General features: G+C 40.1%; 1 long non-coding RNA gene across 2 annotated transcripts; it reads left to right on the top strand.

Annotated features, from left to right (window-relative positions):
- The first annotated feature begins 2492 nt into the window (after positions 1-2492).
- On the top strand, positions 2493-5413 carry LOC307009427. 2 transcript variants are annotated; one of them, XR_013800029.1, is made up of 5 exons: positions 2493-2602; positions 4061-4087; positions 4437-4506; positions 4772-4881; positions 5075-5413. It is a non-coding gene; the product is annotated as an uncharacterized lncRNA (long non-coding RNA). The 2 variants fall into 2 exon arrangements; XR_013800030.1 differs by having other exon boundaries at positions 4772-4885.
- Positions 5414-9613: the final 4200 nt, after the last annotated feature.

The raw sequence follows: 9613 nt of genomic DNA, 5'->3' as shown, positions 1-9613 counted from the left end.
CTGACTAGGGACTCTTTTCGACGTCTGTGGACGTGCAAAACTGGTTCAATATCTGAACGTCTGACTAGGGACTCTTTTCGACGTCTGTGGACGTGCAAAACTGGTTCAATATCTGAACGTCTAACTAGGGACTCTTTTGGACGTCTGTGGACGTGCGAAACTGGTTCAATATCTGAACGTCTAACTAGGGACTCTTTTGGACGTCTGTGGACGTGCGAAACTGGTTCAATATCTGAACGTCTAACTAGGACCCCCTATGGACGTCTGTGGACGTGCAAAACTGGTTCAATATCTGAACGTCTGACTAGGGACTCTTTTGGACGTCTGTGGACGTGCGAAACTGGTTCAATATCTGAACGTCTAACTAGGGACTCTTTTCGACGTCTGTGGACGTGCAAAACTGGTTCAATATCTGAACGTCTAACTAGGACCCCCTATGGACGTCTGTGGACGTGCAAAACTGGTTCAATATCTGAACATCTGACTAGGGACTCTTTTGGACGTCTGTGGACGTGCAAAACAGGTTCAAAATCTGAACGTCTGACTAGGTACTCTTGTGGACGTCTGTGGAATGAATCAATTATTTACAATTTCTTTAATTTATATGGATTAAGAAATGGAAACTGTGAAATTTCTGAAATATATTTATTTTGGAAGAATGTGTGCTCAAACTTGCACATTCAGTGCATGCACATTTCCAGCATTAAAAACAATTCAGTAGAATTACAACCTTGCACATATGGTTGAGCCCACAAAGGGCCTAAAATATTACAGATTTATATTGAAAATGTTGGAGTGGGATCATATGTGTATTTTTGTTTTTGTAAAAACTCCTAATTCAATGTTGATTTAGCACATATACTGCAGTTATGTCCTGGAGGACACAGAATCCTTTACGGATGAACAAATATAGCAAATATGTGTGAGATAGGGTTAGGGTTATGGTAACCATCCTACTTAAAAATATTTAAATATACTGCAAAGTAGGTAAATCAGAAGCTAAATCTATAATAATGAAAGAAGTTATGAGAATGTGTCAGGAACAATATAATAGAGGAAACATGAATACTGGTTTATGTAATAGTTGCAGGTACCTGATCAACAGAGCATTGTTATGAATCAAGAGGAAAATTTAGGGTTAGGGTTGTTAACCCTAGCACAAAATACAACAAAATTATACAGAAAGTTACAGGAAGTAGGAAGCTATAATCGATAATAAGAAAGAAGTTATGAGAATAGAGGGAATAGAGGAAGGGGTAGGGTATGCAGAAAGAGGAAACCATCACGATTTTGGTTAGGACACACTGCAAACTCTGCACCTGATCAGCAGTGTTGTGCAATAAATATGATAGCGGGCGGCAGTGGCTCAGGTTCATGCTACAAACCGGAAGGTTGGTGGTTCAATCCCCGGTTCCACCTGACCAAGTGTCGAGGTGTCCATGAGCAAGACACCTAACCCCAGCTGCTCCCGACGAGCTGGATGGCGCCTTGTATGGCTGACACCGCCGTCGGTGTATGAATGAATGGGTGAATGTGAGGCAACATGTAAAGCGCTTTGGAGGCCATTGGGTCTGTGAAAGCGCTATATAAATGCAGTCCATTTACCGTTTACCATAGCAGTAGTCAAGAGAAAAATTTAGGACATGCATGAGAGACTTGCATATTGCAACACTTGCATTAAGCGCTAGCACTTGCAGTCTTCAGTGTCACATGATACTTCAGAAATCAGTATAATATGATGATTTGATGCTCAAGAAACATTTATGATCAATGTTGAAAACAGTTATTTTTTTTTCATGATAGAAAGTTCAAAAGAACAGCATTTATCTGAAATTGAAAGCTTTTGTAACATTAAACACTACCCTTCAAAAGTTTGGGGTCAGTAAGAATTTTAATTTTATTTTTGGGAGAAATAAATAAAATAAATCAATACTTTATTCATCAAGGATGTTAAACTGATCAAACGTTACAGTAAAGACATTTATAATGTTAGAAAATATTTTAAATAAATGCTGTTCTTTTGAACTTTCTATTCATCAAAGAATTTGGAAAAAAAATTGTACACAACTGTTTTCAACATTTAAAATAATAATGAATGTTTTTTGAGCATTCATCAGCATATTATAATGATTTCTGAATCATGTGACACTGAAGTGACTGATGCTTTTTTTATTTATTTTTTTTTTTTTTATAAAATAAATGCAGTCTTGGTGAGCAGAAAAGACTTATTTTAAAAACATAAAAAAATGTATCGATCTAAAACTTTTGACCTGTAAAATATATAAAACTGTATATATATAAATATATTAAGAAAATATTATTATGAAAATTATTATTTTCTTCATAATAATAACAATAGCATAAGCATGATCATTCATAAACTGGGGGTGGCACGGTGGCATCGTGGCGCCGCGTGGCGCACTGACTAAAACAGTTTGCGACCATAGTTTGCGACCATTTTGCGACAACCGTTAGAGGAAAAAACCAAAGAAGAAGAATCGCCACGATATACGCCAACACCGCCAACGTCACCTGAAAGGTATCAAGCGAGGCTGCAGACACGGTGATATCCAGAGACTCTGCTTTTATTGAACAAAATCAGGTAGGTACAAAAAAAAACATTAATTTGATATGTTATTCAGTTGACATCAGATGAAGTGAATTAAGTCACGCCTCTTAATACCTTGAAATACTTCTTAAAACGTAGGCATTTTGCGCGGGGTCGACAAACGCGCCGGCGTTGCATAAGTTACAGACTTGTATGTGAGAAAAAATTACAAATTTATCGAAACAAAACTTTGTGCTTAAACATAATTCTGACCCTCCGTTAACTTTTTTTCTGGAGCACGTGTCTAATCTTAAACAAAACTCAGCAAACAGAGGCATATATCTTTATAATATAAGTGTCTATTTTTAAATGATCGAATTCAAAACTAATATAAATATTTTCTGTTTATGTAATCTGTATAAAAAGAGAGATGTCTGTCGTTCTCTCATCTGCTAACGTTAATTGTAGGCCTAACGTTAATATGTGAACACGTGAAGAGCACGCGCTTTTCAAGCAAATGTTCTGAGGCAATCCATGAAAACCTGTCAATGTCCACATCAGCTCGATAAAACATATCAAATTTAATCAGATTTATGTACTTTATGTCGTCTTGTGACGATATAAGAATGTTAATCTTGGAAAAATCGACCTCAGAAGTGGATTATTTTCACTTCGAGGAGAATTGGATCCAGCTGTGAATAGTAAGTTATTCTTATGTATGTGCTAAATTGTTCTAATCGCTATATGAAATAATGTCTGAAAAACAGCAAAATTAGTGTTTAAATATTTAAATGTCGTGATTTTATATGTATTTGTAAGCAACGTATAACTGCAAATTAAAATGTAACGTTATATGCTCTAAAAAAAATTTTATAATCTATCCAAAACTAGTAAACGAAAATTGTCTAACGTTAAACATATTTGTCAAAAATAGACAAATAGTTTTGGATAGATCATACATTTTTTACTGTAAACTAGACTAAATATATAGTATTTTGTCAAAAATAAAGTAGGTAACTTTATGTTGAATTATCAACTGATGTTAGTGTTTGTTCCAATTCAAATCCTTTGAAATATGTATGATGATAAAACGTATATTTTTACAAAGAAAGATTACGCTTGAACTATTGTTAAAATTTTAATTTTTTTGACTTATATGTGAAAACTTTAATAAAATGGCAAAACATTTATATTATAAACAAAATCTTGCCCATTAAATTATTTTTTTATTGTGTTTTATTAGTGACGAATTTGGGGAGAGAATAAATATTCCCAAAGTTTCTGAAAATACAGTATGAGAATTAACTGTGTCCTCTTAGCTAAGATGTGCTGAAATACTCTTAGAAAAAGTCTTAAATGTTGGACTGATATGCCCATTAATTTTAAGAGTTTATCCTAAATTGGCACATTTTTAGTCATAAGATATTTTTTTTAATACGGCCCCTGATCTGTATATTTCTGTATATAAAATAGTTGTAGAATTTGAAATATTCTTCTTTATCTCTTTTTTAGGTTGAAGCAATAAAGACAGAAAAAGAGGTAAGTTTATGTTGAAGCAGAAAACCTTTATCGTATGTTGTTCCTCAAACTAAATCAATTGTACTAGGAACTAGTTTGGTTTGAGCACAAACTAGGGCTGCTCGATTATGTAAAAAATCAATAACAATTATTTTGGTCAGTATTGAAACCACTATTATGAATCTCAAATACATTAAGGCCCAGTTCCAGGAATACACTAATGTTGTTGGTAGTACCAGTTTGCAACAATTATTAGTTAACCCTAAGTTGTTAACACTCCGGAATAGGGATGGGACAATTACCGTTTTCACTATAAACCACATTAAAATGTATTGACTGTTAGTAATATTGTTTAAAATTCAATTATCAGAGCCACGGGTCCAGGCAGAGCCACCAGATGGGACACAAGCAGTCCAGGCACAGCGATTTGTCTAAAGAAGGTATTCCTCCGAATGCAATTCACCGTGGCAAGAGTGTAAATGTTCTAAAGTAGCAGCCATGTCATAGTGCATATTTTTAACAACTGGTTTTAAGATTCTTAGCTTCATGGTTGACCTTAATTTATTCTCTATCAAGTATCATCATGGCTAAAAGTATATTGGTCTTTTTGCACTGACTGCTGAGTACAGCAGAGGCACACAACTTGCTACAAGAGCAATGTTCATATTACGAACAATAATGTAATAGACACATTTCGTCTTTCAGATTATGACACGCCCATCCAAAGATCCTCTGGGAGGTCTTTCTCAGAGCAATCCTCTGCACATGAAGCCAGTACAGGGCCTTGTAGTGACCTACGATTTCCAATGTTCATGGCAAGTAAGTACTGAAGTGTTAGAGCTGGTATCAAAAACTATAAAAATGAATTGAACAGGACATACAGCATTAGCAGGTCTAACTTTGAACATCTGTTTAAGGATAACACTAGCATAATTTTCTAATTGGCTTCTTGTCAGCAGTTTAAACCGACATGTAGACTTTTACATATGTGGTACTTTTTGTTTTCAGAATTTCAAAAAAAAGTTTTGACAAAGCTAGTTGACATCCACCTCGAGGTGAGAAGGCTGGGGAGAAGCGAGCCTCCCCTGTCGTCTGCCCACATCGAGCAGCTAGAAACGATGGACGAGTTTAAAAGAGAGGAGGAACGCCTCAAAGATAAAGATGCCTTTGACTCCCTGGTATGCACAATCTAGAAGTGATATAATTTTATGCACCATTTAATTTATAAATATTATTCTGTGGTATATAAGTCAGAACTTGTTATAGGTTATTATTTTTCTAACATGTCAGGAATGTTACACCCTCTCTTTAAAGGAACACTCCGACTTTTTGGGACTTTAGCTTATTCACCTTATCCCCCAGAGTTAGATAAGTCCATACATACCTTTTTCATCTCCGTGCGTGCTATAAGTCTGTTTGACGCACCCACCGCTAGCCTAGCTTAGCACAAAGACTGGATGTAAATGGTTGCAGCTAGCATACTAATCCAAATAAGTGACAAAATAACTCTTTCCTATTTACATGTTTGTTTTAATTGTTTTGTTCACTTGCCGTTTAAATAATTAAATTAATTGTATTTATTTATCAGCCTGTTCAGCGCTGAGAAGAATGGGAGGGGGAGGGCATACAGGGGTGGTGAAATTTTGTGTAGTTAAGGGAAAATTCTATATATTTTTGTTCACTTGCTTTGTTCATTGTTTCAAATTTGTTTTAGTAATCAGCCTGTTCAGATTTTTTTTTTAAATCATTAAAGATGTAAAAAAATAAAATATTGGCATTTCAAACTATTTATTTATATTTTTGTCCTTTTTAATAGATCAGATGTCATTTATTTCCAATAAGGATACTAAAATGTATTTGCATATCAGGGGCGGGGATAGGTCATTTATTTACAATTTTAAAGCAGTAGTGCACACTGCTTTCACTATGACTCGAGTGAGTTTTATTGTATACCATGTGGTCATCCAACCTTGTAAACTGATGAAGGTCTGATGACCAAAACATGGTTTAATAAAGATAATAGGAGTAGAGGATAAGACAGGCCTCATTAACAATTAAAATAATACAGTTGATTTGTGACATCTGAAATCAAGAAATGTGTCAATTGTGTGAATGCCCTCAAGACATTTGTAGGTGACATTGAAATGACTTTTTTATTTAGAACCCTGTCAAGATGTTGGACGTCAATAATGATAATTTAAAAAGTTCAATGTGTACGTCAATAGTGAACGTTAAAAAGACGTTGCAAAAACGTTCATTCTGGCTCCTCAGTGGACGTCTTCTGAACGTTTACTTTTTATGTCATTTGGACGTCCATAGTTAACGTTGAAAAGACGTCTAAAAAAGACGTTCGTTCTGGCTCTTCAGTGGACGTCTTTTGAACGTTTACGTTTTATGTCACTTGGACGTAAACAGTGAACGTCAAAAAGACGTCTAAAAAAGACGTTGCAAAAACTTTCATTCTGGCTCATCAGTGGACGTCTTCTGAACGTTCACTTTTTATGTCACTTGGACGTCCATAGTTAACGTTCAAAAGACGTCTAGAAAAGACGTTCAAGCTGACTCTTCATTGGACGTCTTTTGAACGTTCACTTTTTATGTCACTTGGACGTCAACATTAGACCCAGAGTCAAGCCACAGGCCCAGGAGACAACTGCGGGGCCAGGAAATCCGAGCCGGGTTTAAAGTAGGACGGCCCGCCCGCGGGCTTACCCATCTACGAGAACATGCAGTTAGAAGGACGGTAACCCAATGAAAACTGATTTAAACGCCAATAACTCGGCGAGATCACGTCCAATCAACGCCAAATTTTTATCGAGTTTAGAACGGGACAATACCTTTCCAACGAGCCCACCCACGACCTCGGAGCCCCCCGGGGGCCCGAGATACAGCCAAACGAATGTGAAAAACGCAAATATCTCGGCGGAAACTCAACGGATCCGGCGAGCACCGAGCTCTTTGGAACCGTCTAGTTGACCTGAAAATAAAGATACCAGTTTCATGATTTTTGGTGCTGTTTTCGCGGAGATATTAGCCGAAAACAACCGGGCGCGCGTCAAAATGGCGGCCGCCGGTGACGTCACGAGCTCAGAAGAAAATCGCTTATATCTCGGGAATGCGAAAACTCAGAGAGCTCAAAATCGGGTGAGGAGGTCCCGCGGGGACCCTTGCCCGAACGCGAGAGTGGCGGGCCTCGAGGACGCCCCCTACAGGACCGCCGCTCGCTGGGAACCGGGACTTTGAACGGCCGTAACTCGGGGGCCCCGGCGAGTTGGACCTCCTGGCTGGGCTCTTTCGAAAGGGCTCGTGCAGCACACAAATCGATTAGAGTTTGGAGAATATAGAGCGAGGGGCTCTCGAGTTATGAGCCGAAAAAGGTGCGCCTTTGACCGGGCGTAACTCCCTGGCCCGACCGCCCACGGGGACGGGGGTGGGCTCATTGGATAGGCCCTCTCGAGACCTACAATCGACCAGAGTTTCAAATTTTTTGGAAGGGTGGTCTTCGAGATTTTTTGCATAAAATGTAACTGTCCCTGTCAAATAGGTTACAGGTGGGATGCTGTTTTTGACCGGGCATTACTCAGGAACCAAGCCGACTTTGGGCTCCATAATCTGGGGTCATGGGGGGGCCCATGGGTGCCTACCCAACCCCGGAGTATGGACCTCCAAGTCGGCTTGGTTTCCAAGATACACCTGGTCAAAGTCCCATCTTTGACCGGGCATTACTCAGGAACCAAGCCGACTTTGGGCTCCATACTCCTGGGTCATGGGGGGCCCATGGGTGCCTACCCAACCCCGGAGTATGGACCTCCAAGTCGGCTTGGTTTTCGAGATACACCCGGTCAAAGCTGGACCGGAAGTGGCCGTATCTCGGAAACGGAAAGGCCCAGGAGCTGGGGACGGTGGGGTCTGAAGGGGCCCTAAAGGCCCTCCTTATGCCCGGAGTTTGGAGCTCCAACTCGGCTTAACTCCCAAGATACACCCGGTTATACATAGGGGACTTTTGGACAAAAAGGTCGATATCTCGGAAAGTACGAGTCCCAGAGGGTCGTCCTTCGGGGTGATGAGGGTCCCCCAGGGGCCCTCTCAGACCCCAGAGTCCTGAGCATCTGGGGCCCTTCCTTCTGAATTACACACTTTCCTGTTGGCCCCCGTATCTCGGCCTGTGGGGGCGCTAGAAGCACGGGCCAGGGCCCGTTGGAGAGGGCCCCTCAGGACCTTACTTTGACCCGAGTTTGGTGTCGCTAGGTGGCCGGGCCCCCGAGTTATAGCCGTTCAAAGTTTGGAGCCAATCTGTAACTTATTTGACGGAGCCCCTGTAGGCTCCCGGTGGACATTGCATTAAAAGGTCATATTTCATAAATAAAGTGCATATTTGTGGTCAAACCTACTGTACACCACTCAGGGGACACAGCTCTACACACTGATGAACATTACAGCCATTAATTATGCATAATTTGCATAAAATCATACTGTCCACGAACTGCTCACAGGGGCTCCGTCAAATAAGTTGCAGGTGGGATGCTGTTTTTGACTTAGAAATTTTCAGCGGGTGGATCCTCAGGAACCTTGGGTTGGAGAAAGTGGATCCTCAGGAACCTTGGGTCTGATTATCTGAAAATGTTAATTTATAGGTGAAACCTACTGTACACCACTCAGGGGACACAGCTCCACACACTGATGTACATTACAGCCATTAATTATGCATAATTTGCATAAAATCATACTGTCCACCAACTGCTCACAGGGGCACCGTCAAATAAGTTGCAGGTGGGATGCTGTTTTTGACTTAGAAATTTTCAGCGGGTGGATTCTCAGGAACCTTGGGTTGGAGAAAGTGGATCCTCAGGAACCTTGGGTCTGATTATCTGAAAATGTTAATTTATAGGTGAAACCTACTGTACACCACTCAGGGGACACAGCTCCATACACTGATGTACATCACAGCCATTAATTATGCATAATTTGCATAAAATCATACTGTCCACCAACTGCTCACAGGGGCACCGTCAAATAAGTTACAGGTGGGATGCTGTTTTTGACTTAGAAATTTTCAGCGGGTGGATCCTCAGGAACCTTGGGTTGGAGAAAGTGGATCCTCGGGAACCTTGGGTCTGATTATCTGAAAATGTTAATTTATGAGGTGAAACCTACTGTACACCACTCAGGGGACACAGCACCACACACTGATGTACATTACAGCCATTAATTATGTATAATTTGCATAAAATCATAATGTCCACCAACTGCTCACAGGGGCACCGTCAAATAAGTTACAGGTGGGATGCTGTTTTTGACTTAGAAATTTTCAGCGGGTGAATCCCTGTAAAGAATGGGGGATTTCATCACATGTGGTGAAGTCCAGTGAGTAGCTTATTAAGTTACAGGTGGGATGCTGTTTTTGACCGGGCATTACTCAGGAACCAAGCCGACTTTGGGCTCCATACTCTGGGGTCATGGGGGGCCCATGGGTGCCTACCCAACCCCGGAGTATGGACTTCCAAGTCGGCTTGGTTTTCGAGATACACCCGGTCAAAGTCCCATATT

This window comes from Phoxinus phoxinus (assembly GCF_949152265.1).
Source record: "Phoxinus phoxinus genome assembly, chromosome: 13".
In the NCBI taxonomy this organism is placed as follows: domain Eukaryota; kingdom Metazoa; phylum Chordata; class Actinopteri; order Cypriniformes; family Leuciscidae; genus Phoxinus; species Phoxinus phoxinus.
This window is presented reverse-complemented; position numbering and strand designations above follow the sequence as displayed.